The following is a 14,169-nucleotide window of genomic DNA, read 5'->3' on the forward strand; positions in this document are numbered from 1 at the left end:
AAAGCATGGACACTTTGATTGATGACAATAATTGCTCGACAAAAAATAAATTAATATAAAAATTATTGATTATCTTCAAATTTCGTCACCCGGTGTTTAGAAAGGTTTTGTGCGGAGCTGTCATCTGCAAAATGAAACGATTTTTTTTATTTCAATTTTTTTTTAAATAAGCAAACGAACAAATAAAAAAGAAAAAGGTTTTTAGGTTCCTCCAACGCGCACCAGTTTTACCCTTCCCCTGTAAGTAACACGATGTAACACAATGTAACTGTAATTAATTTATTATTATCCTAACTTTTTTTTTACTATTTAAAAGAAGCTCCAAGTTTGGGTTTGTATTACTGTACACATAGATTCGAAAAAGTTGTCAAAAAACAAATATATAACAAATAAATGTTATCAAAGGCAAGATAAATTACTTTTCTGCCAAACTGGATATATTTTTTTTGTTTTTATTCAATGTAACATGTTTATTCAGCTCGAAAAACAGTGTTTACCGATGTATTCGAAAATTCAAGATGGCGTCTGTCTCACACCCTCTTTAACACCGTAAGTTTGGAAAAAGGTGTTATAAATAAAAAGCTATACAAAATACTATTAAAAACCCGCCGAATATATGTCAACCTATGTCACGGTAACATATATTGAGCGAGTTTTTAACAGTATTTTATCCGGTTTTTTATTTATAACATCTTTTCCCAAACTTACCGTGTTAAAGAGAGAATCAGACTCCATCTTGAATGTTCCAATACATCGGTAAACACTGTATGGTTTTCGAGCTGAATAAACATGTTACATTGAATAAAAACACGAAAAATATATCCAGTTTGGTAGAAAAGTAATTTATCTTGCCTTTGATAACATTTATTTGTTATATATTTGTTTTTTGACAACTTTTTCGAATCTATGTGTATAGTAATACAAACCCAAAATGGGACATAAAATCATTAATATTATGTTTAAAAAATAAAATGAACAATTTTTCTTAATTTTTTTTTCTCGGTAACATAATTATTTGAATTTCAACAAAAAACCGTATTCTAAAAAATAATTATTTTTAAAAAGCTTTAATATTAAATATTACGCGATATGAAGTTTAAACCGATTTTTATATAACAGCTTTCCAATATAAAAAAATATATTCATATAATATAATATATGAATCTTGAGATAATAAAAATTGCAAAAGAAAAATCGACAAAAAAAAAAAAAAATTCGTTTCGATTTGATTATTTAAAATGACAGGTTGAAATCAAAATTTGCGCTTTTTTCAAAAATATACGGAAGCCTATAAGGACAAACATTTGTAGATCCATGTATCAGCAGAACAGGTTAAAATTAATTTTATCGTCTGTCTAGTTCGTTATTAAAAATCTATTTGCTTTACAAAAGGTAAGTCTTTATTTTTTATATATTTTTTATTGTATATTTTATTTATTCATAAATTTCTGATAAATTATCGTTTAATGTATAAATTTTTAAATTCTTTGCGACTCTTATATCTTCAAATCATTAACATGGACTAGTTGTTTTTCGTAATATATGAGAAATTACTTTTTGTGAACTTATGCACTTATTTTACCGTTCTAAAATAATAACGATAGTAAAATAACGTTATTTGCAAATAAATTTTATAGTGCTAATGCTCTTCCATAGAAATTACTGATGACGTCGTGTTTTTTGTTTAGAATGACGTAGTACACAGCAGTTTGGAGGTCCCTATAAATTTGTAAATTGAGTGACCACTTCTTGCGTGTTTTTTTTTTTTTTTTTTTTTTTGTCTCTACGTAAACTTACAGATTATTAAAATTACATTATTACTAGTGTTGGGATAATTAATCGGAAACGAAAAAATTGAAACTTTTTAAGGTATCGGTAAGATTTGTACCTAGTTCCGATGCCAAAAATGATTCTTTTATTTTATTTTTTTAATGTGATTTTGTTTAAAACAAAATCTTTCATTTTCTTGGTCTTCTAGCCAAGATCAAAGTGTAGTATCTATTCTGATACGGCACTAGTTCTCTGGCGCCCATGTTTTTACGCGCGTTCGCGATAAACAAGTCTACTTTGCAGAGAAGTATACTTGTTTATCGCGCGCAAAAAAATGTCTGCCAAAGAATTACAGTTCATACTACAGGTCTTTAGATTTCGATAACTACTTGTCTCTGCAAAATTTAAATATTTTCGTATTCAGCATAGTCGAAAAGCCGAAAGTCATTTAAAAAAAAAAAAATTGTGGAGATGGACCTAATGTAAAAAAAACCCAAAACAAACAAAAAAAAACGAAATCAATAAATATTTACTATGAGTAAAAGTAAAATCCGTAGATCACTCCCTTCTCCCCCACAAGTGTATTTTTACCTTTGAGATAATATACGCACATTTAACACGTGTTTTTACGGTAATCGGAGAAAATAACAACTCGATACTTAGAGATTTATAAAGAATCAGAAGTGGTGATTGTATCGGAATCGAGAACATATTGGAATCGTCCCATCACTAATTATTACACTTAAAAATATATATTAATCGATTATAAAGGGAAATAGGGTTTGTATTACTGTACACATAGATTCGAAAAAGTTGTCAAAAAAAAAACAAATAAATGTTATCAAAGGCAAGATAAGTTACTTTTCTACCTTACTGGATTTTCAGTGTTTTTATTTAATGTAACATGTTTATTCAGCTCGAAAAACATGCTGTGGTTACCGATGTATTGGAAAATTCAAAATGCCGCCCGACTGTCTCTTTAACACGGTAAGTTTGGGAAAAGGTGCTATAAATATAAAACTAGACATAATACTGTTAGAAACTCGCTCAATATATATTACCGTGACGGCGTGACATAGGTTGACATATATTCGGTGGTTTTTTTAATAGTATTTTGTCTAGTTTATTATTTATAACACCTTTTCCCGAACTTACCGTGTTAAAGAGACAGTCGGGCGCCATTTTGAAGTTTCCAATACATCGGTAAACAATGTATGTTTTTCGAGCTGAATAAACATGTTACATTGAATAAAAACACGAAAAATATATCCAGTTTGGTAGAAAAGTAACTTGTCTTGCTTTTAATAACATTTATTTGTTATATATTTGTTTTTTGACAACTTTTTCGAATCTATGTGTACAGTAATACAAACCCCATTTTCATTTCTTCGTAAACAAATCGCACATTTTAATCTTAGCCGTTCTTAACATGGGGAGGTTGGGAGTGTTTATACTACGCCGGGTACTCTCGTAAAAAAAATACCGTAAATACTCCCGGACGACGCCGGCTAGGTATATAACAGTTAGTAATAACTAGAAGAAAAAAGTGTAAGTCACGTAGATGCGAGAAACACATTCTCGCGACAACTGGTAATGCAATTTTATTAATATAGAGTTATACTTTTTTGTTATACATAAAGAAAAAAACATAAAATAATGGAATGAAATTAAAGTCGAATGAAATGTTTGGCAGCTCTGACTCCTTCAATTATGAGTCAGCCATTATTTGATAATGGAGTTTCTTAAATTGACAATACAAATATTTTAATTGGTGGCGATTGCCTGTGTGTCCGAAAAATACAATGTAATTTCAAACACACAATAAAATGGTGTTGAGATTCAGTCTAGCTATTCTCCAAATGTTTGTGACGCTATCTCATCTGAAAACGTCGACTCTCGTGATATATAGCGAATCTACCCTATGGTAGAAAATAAGTTATTCCTCCTTTTTTTTTTTAAATTTTTTTATAACTCTTTATGACCTGAATTATTATGTAGATGATTAAAAAATTATTTATTGTTAATTTAAGATGGCGGCATACTGAATGAAAGCATTTGGGTAGTTGCAATCTGGAGGTATCTGCCATCTACCCAGATTCTGAACTAATACGTACAAGGCGTGTTTGGATCAATTCCCACTTTATGCCGTTATATTAATTAATTGATTTGACTGAATGAGTTAGTTTAAGCAGGTCATAAAAGGTTAATGGTCTTTTTTTTCTTTTTTTTTACTTTGAAGTTATCACTTATCAAGGCTCGAAGGCCACTTGAGGATACGGATTAAAGAATGTACGATGATAGTATAATAATTGCTAATGGTATAAACTGGGTATAATTTGATTATTTATGGAGACGGATTAACAAGAACTTGTTTACATTGGATTTGAAGGCTAATATGTTGTATTCAACCTGGAAGCAGGCCAGCAGAACAGTGTTCCACAGGCGGGCAGTTCTGGGAAAAAAACATGGAATCTGCGTTTAGATTTTGGTACAGATAGAGAGCGAGTGAAATCGTATATGGTTTTCAAGTTATTTAATCTTTTAAAGAGAATAATGATCATTTTGTTTGTCTTTTGCTGACAATTCTTCTGTTGATGATTTTGGTGCTGTTCTTCCTGATTTTATTTAGAAAAATGATCAGTCTCTGGATTCTGTAATTATCACTCCAAAGATGGTTTAAAGGGTTCTTCCTCATTTTGACCCGTCTAAGTCTGCTGGTTCTAATTTTGTTATTCTCAAATGTTATGCGACTGAACTTTCTTCTATCCTCTTGAAATTATTCAATCTTTGTTTGTCTCTGTCTTGTTTCCCTTCTTTTTAGAAGGAATCATTTGTTGTCTCCATTTAAAAAAAAAAAAAAAAAAAAATGATAGCGTTCTGACTCGAGTGTCATCTTGTCAGTCTTCTCCCTGTTATTCGCAAAGTTTTTGAAAAGGTTGGTCAATGGCAAATTAGTTCATTTTCTAGAAACTCTAGGTTTCTTTAATGATGTTCAGTATAGCTTTTGTGGTGTTGGGGTTAGCTTTTGTGGTGTTTGTTCAGCTGCTGATCTATTAACTACTAGCTGGTTGCCCGGCATTGCTCGGACGTACAAAAGCCGAAGTTACTTTACATTTACTTATTTTTCAAGCTTTCTGATTATGCAGTCAAATCTGATGTATCTCTTTACCATAAGCCATGAATTATAAATTCAGATGTACAAATTTCAATTTTTTTTAAACTGCCGTATGGTATCATACTGTGGGTGTCTCTTCAGGAACAAAACTAAGTATTATAGTGGTATTTAAATATAGTCATATTGAGAGTAGGTATTTATCGGCCTCTCCTCCAAAGGAGAGCTTAATCTGAGGTGTAGCCATTGAATGCCTAAAGAGCATCCATATCCGGTATTTACTACTCCCCTCAAAGAAAAGAAAAAATTGAGTAGATATGAATTAATCTCTGAAATAAATCGAAGAAAATTTTTCATATAGATTTTGGATTTCTATAAAAGATGGAAATTCTCATAGTTGACCAGAACTTCTGCATTTTAGGACCAGTCCAATTTTCAATTTTGTAAATCCTCTCTATCTGGCCCAAAATATACCCCTATTTTCTGAGATGCAACCATAAATTGTACTCTACATGAATCCTCGAATGTAGCTTCTAGGATACCAGGAATCCTGATAAACAACAACTATATATTGAGGACATTTATTGGTTGGGTTTCTAACAGTATTTTGTATATTTTTAAGTCATTGTCGAGTGTTCAAGGACATGAGATACCACAAGGTTAGTTTTCTTGCGCTTATGTAACACTAATTGTCGAAAGAAACATTTTACATTAAATACACTAAAAACCTCCAACTAGGTAGAAGAGTAACTTATCTTGCCTTTGGTAATATTTGAGTGCTTATGCACTTATGTTACCGTGCTAATTTTTCAAATAGTATTTTCAAGTTAAATTCAAGTTTCACAATATCTTTTTTTAATTGTTAGGTAAAAGTACAGAATAGTTAACAAAACACCCTTCTCTCCCCATGTTAAGAATGGGTTTCTAAATAATAACCTTATTATTCCAGCATGTAACATAAGTGCACAAGTACCTTTTATTTATTTTATTTAAAAAAAATTTTTTTTTACCACTAAAAAAAAAAAAATTCTATGTTAAGTACAAGTTAGAAGTAATAAATATCATAACAGAAACGCATGTACTTAGTACATGTGTACTAAAAGCATTAAAAACAACAAAATTTGGAAATCAAATTTGAAAAACTTGAAAAAATTTTTTGAATTGACAAACTCAGAATAAAAAATGAAATTTTTTTCTGCTTTCGTTTTGCAAGCAGAAAAAAGTTTTCTATTTTTAAGTGAATACAAAATGAAACTCATTAATACGCTGACTGTAGTCAGTGCATTAGCGCATAGCGAGTCGTTTTCCCGTAAAATTCTATATTCTGTAATTTCTATAAAAGATAACATTTTAAAGAAATTTCCGCACAATTAATAATTATCAAATATTTACATATTATACATGAAAGTAATTCTGAAACTATTATCTATATGAAAATGGATGATATATACCGATTTATCTTATCAATTTTGAAATATTCTTTGTCAACTTTGTGCGGTCGTAACTTTGCTTCCTGTCGTTGTAAAAATCAAAATCTAGTAGAGATGGACTTCTTTGTTTATATAGCCTATAAAATTTCAGCCATGTCCAATCAAATTTAACGGGCGCATTTGTATCCAAACATAACGTATGTAAACATTGAAAAAGCAGTTTCCCTTTTTGCTGTTATTTTTTTACCGTTTTTTTCATTTTTAACTTGGAGCATAAAAACATTGAACGCATAAAAAAAATAAAGTTACATCATTGGAATGCTTATTCTATTCTCTTTTCATCAATTTAACTTTTAAAATATGACCCACTAATAAAAGAGATACGACTTCTTGAAGCACATTAGGTATTTAATATTGCCGATGTCCACGAAAATGCAGCATATGCTTGCAATGCTACAGGCATATGAATTAGGTTTGTGTAAAATTTGCAAAAGATATGCTCAGCCGTTTCGGAACCTATAAGGAAGGAACTCGCATGCACACACACACATACACACACACAAAGGTTACTTTTATATAATAGAGACTAGCGAGACCTACGAAAATTCCACAGTGGATCCATTCATATGTAATATATTAATGCTGGCATTCTGTAGATGTTTAGCATAAATAGAGACTTTGATATTAATGAAGCTCTTTTGTAAAAACTGCAAAAGTATTTTTCTAAGCTAGCAAGGACACCCCACATAGCCCTGTCGTAAAGTCCACTTAAATATGATATTTTAATTCTTGCAGATTTTGTAAGTATTATTATAGAGTTAATATTCTATCGATTTGTATATGTTATAAAGTTGCGATTTCAAAAATAAAAAAAATATATCCATATGACTTGGGTACATCAGCTTGAACCGAAACCAAAACTTATGAAAAAAAAATATATATATATACACACTGCTGATCAAAAATTTAAGACCACTTAAAAATCTTTACCCCCCCCCCCCTTTTTTTTTTTTTTTTTTTTTTTTTTTTTTTTTTTTAAGGGTAGATTTTAAACTCTTCTGACTTAAGTTACCAATACAACAATCTAAAAGGTTATGGAAACAAAAAGCTACATTCCAAAGATTTATTTTTTAAAATTTACATTTTTATTAAATTAGGCTTTTTACACATGATCAAAATTATAAGACCAGAGACAAAAATTCTATTAAATTGTATAAAAAGTGTATGAAAACATTTAATAATCAAACCTAATAATGAGTTCTACCTCCACTGCTTTTGATGACTTCAAAAATTCTTTGGGGCATGCTAGAAATAAGGGTTTCCATTAAGGTGTGGGGGATCCTGCTCCAATTTCTGAAGATGGCTTCACGAAGTTCATTTTTTGTTGAATATTGTTTGCCATTTCGATAAACCTCTCTTGTCAGCCATTCCCAAACATTTTCAATTGAGTTCAAGTCCGGTGAGCATGCAGGATGTCCCAAGACATGGACTCCATTTTCTTGTAGAAAGCTCAAGGTCTGTCTTGCAGTGTGGATTGCAGCATTATCCTGTTAGAATAACCATCGATCCCCACACAAACGATGACCCTCCATCATCAAAGATGCTTTTTGTAGCATGCTAACATAATCAGCTGCTGTCTGAAGACCCTGCACCACCTGGAGCTTCATCATCCCTCTATAAGAAAAGGCACCCCATACCATTACGGACCCTCCACCACTATGACGTGTGGCACAAATTTCAGGGGGCATGTTTTTGTCATGCCAGTATCGCTGGAAGCCATCAGAACCATCTAAATTGAATTTTTTCTCATCAGAAAACAGGACTTTCTTCCACTTCTCAACATCCCAGGTTTGGTATTCACGACCAAATCTTAAGTGGTCCACTTTGTGATGTGGAAGCGATCAAGGAATTTGTTTACGCTTTTTATTTACCATGCCTTTTTGTTGTAAGTGTCGTCTGATGGTTATTAGACTGCAATCACCATCTGTAACCGCCTTAATTCGACTTGAAGAAAGTCCTCTGTCATTCATAACAACCCGTCTGATTCTCCTACTCAATGCAGGAGAAATTGGGGGGGGGGGGGGCTACCAAAGGATTTTGCTTTTCCATAATGCTCAGTGTTTTTTAGAAAGTTGCAAATAACAGTTTTACTGCGATTTACCTTAGCTATCGCTCGCTGTGACCAACCTTGCTTATGGAATCCTAGAATTCAAGAGCGCTCAACTTCAGTTAGTTTTCTTGCTTTAGGCATGGTAACACCTTTTCACAGTGATTGCTAATCTCTAACTGAACTAAAAACATTAGAATTACCATAAATCTAACAATTTATACCCTTGGTCTTATAATTTTGATCATGTGTAAAAAGTCTAATTTAATAAAAATGCAGATTTTTAAATAACATTTTTGGAATGTACCTTTTTTGTTTCCATAAGCTTTTAGATTGTAGTATTAGTAACCTTAAGTTGGAAGAGTTTAAAATCTATCCTTAAAAAAGGGTTTATTTTAAAGATTTTTAAGTGGTCTTAAATTTTTGATCAGCAGTGTGTGTATATATATAAAACTTGAGTGCCATCAGCTATAATCGAAACCGAGACAAAAACTTATGAGGAATTCTTGGTAAAATTATTTATTACAAAAAATGAAAGTCCGTAACGATTAAACGACAGTTACTTGGACGTCACTTTTGAAGACGTTCTTCTACAAAATCTTCAAGGTTATTGTTTGATGGTAAAGTTCTTGACATTATTTGGTCTTTTCTTTCTGATCGAAGCTTGTGAGTAACTCTGGATGGTGTTTCTTCATTCTCTTTTCTTATCGATATCAATACTGGTGTTTTTCAGGGCTTTATTCAAGGCTCAACAACTGCTTCTACTTTAACAGTGATTGAAATGTAAAGAAGTACTGATTCTATTTTAAACTTTGCATCATTTGTTAAGAAATATTGTTTCCGTGAATGATTCTTAAAAAATATTACAAATAAAAAAATTTTTGAAGTTTTTTGCCTCTCTCTCCCAAATTGACAAAAACTGTTTTTTTATATATCAAATATCTAAAAGTTCACTCGACCGATCCAACCAAAAGTTGTGACTAATCTTCTATAAATATAAAAGCGAAAATGTATGTATGTATGTACGCTTTTCCTCGATGTCCACAAAAGGCTTCTTTCAGAGAAGCGCTCGCTCGGTTCACAACTTCTTAAAACTTTATATCATCTATAAATTGTAATATCTCACACTTAACCACGGAGCTCGCCTGTCTATTTAATTTTAATGACTTTCAAACGTTAATTATTCGACATTTCCCGCATCGGCATGCGTTACATTCGGTTTTCGGTATAAACAAAAAGTGAAACTCGACTCTAATCACAGACCCAGAGCCAGTGAACGTTTGGTCAATGTCGATTTCATCATATCAGACGGGAGCGGGTTTTTAAAAACAAACAAACCGATTTATTGACCTCATTAAAAACTGTCCCGCACAAAATGCTAACTGCTGAATACCTATCGCTGTCACGTCAATCAAAAACGCGCACCTGTTTTTTTTTTTTTTTCACACTTTATTATTTTCCAACTGCGCGTCGTCAAGGCTTTTTTTTTTCATGGGCACCTGTTTTTTTTTTTTGTTTTTTTTCACACTTTATTATTTTCCAACTGCGCGTCGTCAAGGCTTTTTTTTTCATGGGCACCTGTTTTTTTTTTTTTTTTTTTTTTTTTTTCACACTTTATTATTTTCCAACTGCGCGTCGTCAAGGCTTTTTTTTTCATGGGCACCTGTTTTTTTTTTTTTTTTTTTTTTTCACACACACCTACAAACACCCGGGCAACGCCAGATACCCCTCGCTAGTGATTTATATTATTCAAGAAATAGTGATTGCAGGGGAGATAACTCTTCCTTTCTTTATTTTGTTTACATTTGAAGATGAGATGATTGAACAATCTTATTCGTGTACATATAGATGTTTTATTTATGTAAATAAGAAAATTGTATCATACGTTGTTAGTAAATGCGATTTTATTTGTAGGTCCATGAAGGAATAAGCATGAACTTTGTTGCTCGTAAAAAGTAGAACCGGACAAATCATTCATATGTAATTATTAGGTTTAAATCATTCATATGTAATTATTAGGTTTAAATCATTCATATGTAATTATTAGATTTAAATCATTCATATGTAATTATTAGATTTAAATCATTCATATGTAATTATTAAATTTAAATCATTCATATGTAATTATTAAATTTAAATCATTCATATGTAATTATTAAATTTAAATCATTCATATGTAATTATTAAATTTAAATCATTCATATGTAATTATTAAATTTAAATCATTCATATGTAATTATTAAATTTAAATCATTCATATGTAATTATTAAATTTAAATCATTCATATGTAATTATTAAATTTAAATCATTCATATGTAATTATTAAATTTAAATCATTCATATGTAATTATTAAATTTAAATCATTCATATGTAATTATTAAATTTAAATCATTCATATGTAATTATTAAATTTAAATCATTCATATGTAATTATTAAATTTAAATCATTCATATGTAATTATTAAATTTAAATCATTCATATGTAATTATTAAATTTAAATCATTCATATGTAATTATTAAATTTAAATCATTCATATGTAATTATTAAATTTAAATCATTCATATGTAATTATTAAATTTAAATCATTCATATGTAATTATTAAATTTAATAACTTTTGCCATACAAAATCAATATTGAATTCTGTTTCACAAGTTAGGGTAAATATTGGTTTATGTTCTTTAAAAAAAAAAATCTATTTGGGATTTGATTTTATGAATTACATATTTAATCTGAGCAATATTTTATTTACTTATTTTTTTTTTTTTTTACTCCTTTTCATCTCAAACAAGGCATATTGCCATTTGGACGTAAGGGGTTACTGTTTGGAATCATGTCTAATAGAGAACTATGGGGAGTTGAGTATCAAGATGTCTGTTCATATTACATTTAAACTTTTGCAGATTGGTGCAGTCAGAGGAACAGGGAGGGAATTCCATAATAGATGGTCAACAATTCCACTATCTAAGCATCTGGAGATTGTTTGCATGGCAACCAAGAAGGCTAACCTGTTTGCCTCAAACTTTACTTTGGACCCAGCAAACAACTCTCTCCCAGATTTTCCTTTGCGGCCAGAAATCACACTCAATGATCTGAAAATTCCACCATCTCAAGTAATATCATAAAAAACCTAGACACCTCAAAGGCATGTGGGCCTGATCTCCTCCCACGTATACAATTAAAAAATGCTCCGCTGAGATTGCCACAGATGCTAAACTTCTTTGCAACCAACTTTATGAATTTAGGCAAGTGCGTTCCACTGCAGATATCCTAACTTTAATCTCTGAACACATATACCACACACTGGATAAAGCTAGGGAAGTAGCCCTAGATTTATCTAAGGCATTTGACAGGGTATGACATGATGGTCTTCTCGTGAAAATTATATTATACTAACAGGCCGCCTGGCGTTGCCCAGTCATAAAATGTTTAAATATATTTTAATGAATGCAAATTTCGTATTTGTTATTATATTATATTGGACCCAATACATAGTAATCTATCTAATATATCTATAAAAGTGAAAGTGTCTGTCTGTCTGTCTACATTTCCCTACACAATATCTCTGTCAATTTTCAGTCTACAGACTTGAAATTTGATATAAAGAGTACGGAGATTTTTGGCCAGAAATTTGGCTGTCAAGGGGTCAAAATTCAACGATTTGACCTTTGAGAACTCTACCAAACTCCTCCGCCAATTTTGGGTATAAACACTTGAAATTTTAGATATAGATTCCTTGGACATGGATCTAACTTATTAACTTGATTTGAACCCAAAGCAATAAATGTTAAGGGGTCATAATAGTGGTCAAAGTTTTAAAAAAGTTGACCGCTGCAGTCTCTACCAAATTACTCAGACAATTTCTGGTCTAAACATTTGAAATTTTACATAAAGGGTATTCAGAGATAGGACAAGCTTTTTAATTGGTTTGGGTCAGAAATTTGAGCTACCAATATATAAATGTATGTATGTTTGCATGTCTGCCTAAAACTTTCGACAGAGGTGACTGATTTTCACAAGATCAGTATCGTTTTTCAGCTCGACCCTTCAGACGACAAATACCGGTTTGATGGTGGTCGTAACAGCAAAGATGTTACATTTTTTCCCCCATTCTTTCCTCCTTCGCAATACGGGTTTGAGCCTGCCTTACTACTACCACTTTTTTGCTCAACATACACCTCCAAATACCCGGGCAACGCGAGGTTGAAATGCTGGTGATTTAAAAAGTTTAAAAAGAATGACACCTTCGGCATCACAGAGAATCAAAACCAAACGTTTAGCTTACAATTAACTTTTTCCTTTGACGTTAATGCCTGAGTTATGAAGGCATGTTTGCTGCAAAGCTAAAAATTAAAACCTGAACCAATAGCTATAACGTTACATATGCATATTCGTAATGCAATCGTTCAACTTCACCTTGCAAATTCCATTTCTTTAATTTTTACATTTTTGCACCGATTTTCCCTGGCTAAAACCCAAATTTGGTAGGATCGAACCCGAAGCCCTGAGGCAAAGTTTGAAAATAAAATCGGCCAGCCAGAATGAGTTACTGAAAGATGTTTGAATTTATTTAAGAACCAAATTGATATGTGCGCGCCTGGAAGTCGTCAAGTGTTACGACGACGACGACGACTGAAGCTAATGAGGTCAATGACCAGGTTTGTTTGTTATAAGCGGAGTAAAAAAAAGAAAACAACGTTAAAACTTAAGCGGGGGGGAGGGGGGTAATCAAAACATCGAAAAAAAAACAAAAAAAAACTAACGTAAGGCAAACGAACGATGAAAACAGAAAAACGAACATGTGAAAAATGGCTTAAATAAGCCTGTTTCGATATTAAAATTTTAAAAATCGGTGGGTACCTGGGTGTTTTTGGGTGTGTGGTCGGGGGTGGATAACCGAAGTAAAAAAAAAAACTCAGAAAAACGAACGTTACATGAAAAATGGCTTAAATAACACTGGTTCAATATTTAAATTTAAAAAATCGAAAAAAAAGAAGACATCTCACACCACGATTCGAACCCAAAACTTTTAGATAATGAACCAACGCGCTAATCAACTGACCTAATGCGACGTACATGGAATTTGTTCAGTTTTTCAACTATTTAAAGTAAATCAGGTCATGACGTCATCTGGCACATGCGTAGAACCGGTCTTCGTCACAAGATCGTTTTTGTTTATACTTACCTACCAAAACTTTTTTATTTTAACCCCCCCCACCGACACAAACACCCGGGTGTTTTGATTTACTTAAAACCACACACACTCCAAACACCCGGACAATGCCGGGTACCCTCCGCTAGTCTATATATATATAAAAGGCAAAATGTGTGTGTGTTTGTATATCTCGCAAAAAATTTCGACACATGCCACGGATTGTCACCAGATAGGTATTATTTTTAAGCTCGAACCTTCAGCCGACAAATATCGAAAAATTGGCTAAAAACATTAATTCCTTCATCCTCAACCAGACCCTTTTTTACAGGGGGGGGGTAGCAAAAAATCGTTCCTTCATGACAAGATAACGATATATGCATACGCCAATGACGGCGTCCATTGAATTAGTTTAAATATTATAAATACCGACCCAATTTCAGCGACCCCTTCTTAGCTCAGCTGGTTAAAGAGCAGCATCATTATCTGGAGGTTGCGAGTTCGAATTGAGATGTAGGATATCTTTTTTTTGTCGTTTTTCCGATTTCTTTTTTTTTTTTTTTTTTTTTTTTTTTTTTTTTTTAACAAGTTTTAAC

At 31.8% G+C, this 14,169-nt stretch overlaps 1 protein-coding gene across 4 annotated transcripts in view; it reads left to right on the forward strand.

Annotated features, from left to right (window-relative positions):
- The window catches only part of LOC145285795 (solute carrier family 35 member F5-like), a 208,291-nt gene that overhangs the window by 2,324 nt on the left and 191,798 nt on the right, over positions 1 to 14,169 (forward strand). The gene's annotated exons all lie outside the window — the stretch shown is intronic.

Source organism: Euprymna scolopes, chromosome 10, assembly GCF_053919585.1.
Source record: "Euprymna scolopes isolate OS-2025 chromosome 10, ASM5391958v1, whole genome shotgun sequence".
Lineage (NCBI taxonomy): Eukaryota > Metazoa > Mollusca > Cephalopoda > Sepiida > Sepiolidae > Euprymna > Euprymna scolopes.